Below are 2,930 nucleotides of genomic sequence, written 5' to 3'. Positions count from 1 at the left end.
TCTGCTCATGCCTTCTACTTTGCTTATCCTAGGGTTCTCTGTTCCTGCACTGTAAGAATAACTCCTCCTCCATTTTTAGTTTTTTTTTTTTTTTATTGTTGTTGTTGTTAAAGTTTTTATTGTGACTTGAGTGAGCATTTACAGGGCAGATCATCAGTTTTACATTCAACAAATCAAATAACTTGTTTCATTACAATGATTATATCCCCTCCATGTACCATCAGTTAACAGTATTTCTCTCTATTCACTTTAGCTCTCTTTAAAAAACAAAACAAACAAACAAAAAAAACCCACTTAGGTATATATAGTAATTCATACCACCAAAGGGCACATTTTGCAAGGCTGCCTCCTGGCTTCCAGCTCTCAGTCTCTTTCTTTCCATGAATATAGAGTCCTCAGCTGCTCCCTCTCTCCATGTTCCCATCTCTGCCTCTGTCTCTGGTGTCACTGTTTCTCTGGAAAAGGTCCCACATTCTGCTGGTGCTCTTCTCCCTTGATGGTCCTAGGGTCCTCTGTATCTGGACTGTAAGATTAACTACTACCCCATTTTTGTTGCAAAACTTCTACCTTTACCGTTGTGACAGTCTCAATTAGTCATGATAACAATTATTCACTACTGAATCATAAGAATCGTATCCCCATCTCTTTTAACCAGACCCATCTAGACAAGATGAAAACTTCTCAGTGGGGACTCTATCATCTCTCATACACTCTTAAACTAAACTCCCTCTTGAAAACTTGTGAGCTAGTCACATCCTATATCGCCCCCTCATTTTAGGTAGCCAATGTCTAAGTTGCCCCTCCCTATCAACACTATATATAGAGGGGATAGCATTGATACTTGATGTGAAGACTCCTTCCCTCTCAGTTGGAATTTAGAGCTACTATCTCCATGAGTATAGGTTAAGTTCATCAAATTGTAGTAATTTACACTTGTTTCCTGTATCAAAAAATGTTTTTTTATATTCCTTTAGTCGAGTTCTGATCATCAAGGCTAGGTCAGATGGGTACTTTCTGCAAGTTTGGGTGTTCTTGTGCATCTCCACTCACTTCATATCATCTGGATGCTTCACTCTCAGCTCTAGCCTTCCATGACTATGTCCTTGTTCATGAGTTCAGGATTCCTGAGGTCTTACCACACTTTGGCCCAACCAGCCCCTCCTTTTCTCTCGCTCATCTCCAGGTTATCGGGAGCCTATGGAATATGGTTGAACTCAGTCCATATCTTTATTGCTGCCTTTTCCACTGACCAGCAGACCAATATGGTTGCCAGCAAGCTTACATGCTGGTGTACTTGTTTTAATTTTCTTCAGCTTCAGCCTGAACTTTTAAATGAACAATTGATAGTTTGTTCCACAGTCTGCATCTAGTCTTGTTTTGTTTGATGATATTGAGCTTCTCTAATGTCTCTTCTCACAGAATTAGTTAATATGGTTCCTGTGTATTTCATTTGGTGAGAGCTATGTGTATAGTTGTCTTCTATGTAGTTTAAAAGAGGTATTTGTAATGAAAAACTCATTGGTTTTGCAAAATTCTATCATGCAATCTCTAGCATCATTTATTTCAACAGGACAATGTTATTTGATGACTGATACTTCTTCATTGTTTCCAACCTTTGCATTCCCACCTCCAATAATTATCAATACATCTTAATTTCATGTTTGATCAGTTTCAGACTGAAGAAATTGATAGAATTTTTCAACCTCATCATCACTGGCTTTAGTGGTTGGTGCGTAAATTTGAATAATTGTTGTATTAACTCATCCTTGTAGGCATATGGACATTATCCTCTCATGGACAGCATTGTACTTCAAGATAGATCTTGAAATGTTCTTTTTGATAATGAATATGATGTCATTTCTGTTTAATTTGTGATTCCCTGCATAGTAAAGCATGTGATTGTCAGATTCAAAATGGCCAATACCATTCCACTTGAGCTTACTAATAATGCCTAGGATACCAAAGTATGCGTTCCATTTATTTTTTGACTACTTCCAATTTGCCCAGATTCATATTTTGTACATCCCACATTCTGTTTATTAATGAATGTTTACCGATGTGTCTCCTCATTTTGGATTGCTTCTCATTAGCAAATGAAGGTTTGAGAGGCTTTACTCCATTTGCATAATCATAGTCAACTCTACTTTAAGGAGGTAGCTGTTTCTGAGTTGTATTTTTAGTGCCTTCTAACCTTTAAGGTGTCACCATCTGACACTATATACGACAATATTATGGTGCGCTTCATTGTGTTCCAATATTCAATATTCTGTAGCTACCTGACAATGTTCCACTGTTACTCATAAGGTTTTCAGTGAGTAAATATTCAGAAGTAGTCCATCTATCCTTCTTTCTAGTTTGTCTTAGTCTAGAACCTCAGCTGAAACCTGTCCACCATAGGTGGTCCTGCTAGCATTTAAAAGAACAGTGGTATAGCTTTCAGAATCTACTACAGTATGACAAATTTACAGAGAAGTGACAGATCAGGTAATAGTTATTGACTTAAAGATGGATCTCACTGCTGTCAGACCCTTAATGAACAGAGAAACCACATGATCTAGCGACTAATATGCAGGGTGAGAGCAAAGGTCAAAGATGCGTCTTGTTTTTAGTAGTTGGTACCTAGGAGATTGATAGTGTCCCTGATAGAAGGTATCAGAGGAACTCCTTTGGAGGAAAAATAACAAGTTTGATTTTATGCTTCCTGTGCTGTGAATTGACAGTGAGTCATTTAAAGCATATTCCTTATTAGAGAAACCACTTACATTTCTAGAGAGAAGCTAAGGTAAGTATGTAGGTTACATTCTCTTTAGCACATTACATGATCTGTACCATTAGATGAGACTTCTGCTGTTGTTGTTAGGTGACATTGAGTTGGTACTGGATCATAGTGACCCAATGTACAACAGAACGAAACACTGCCTGGTCCTGGG

At 37.9% G+C, this 2,930-nt stretch overlaps 1 pseudogene; it reads left to right on the top strand.

The window, feature by feature from the left end:
* Positions 1-1,212, top strand: part of LOC102816280 — a 14,674-nt pseudogene extending 13,462 nt beyond the window's left edge.
* The last annotated feature ends 1,718 nt before the right edge of the window (positions 1,213-2,930 follow it).

Source organism: Chrysochloris asiatica, unplaced genomic scaffold, assembly GCF_000296735.1.
Source record: "Chrysochloris asiatica unplaced genomic scaffold, ChrAsi1.0 scaffold00182, whole genome shotgun sequence".
NCBI classification, from domain to species: Eukaryota; Metazoa; Chordata; class Mammalia; order Afrosoricida; family Chrysochloridae; genus Chrysochloris; species Chrysochloris asiatica.
This window is presented reverse-complemented; position numbering and strand designations above follow the sequence as displayed.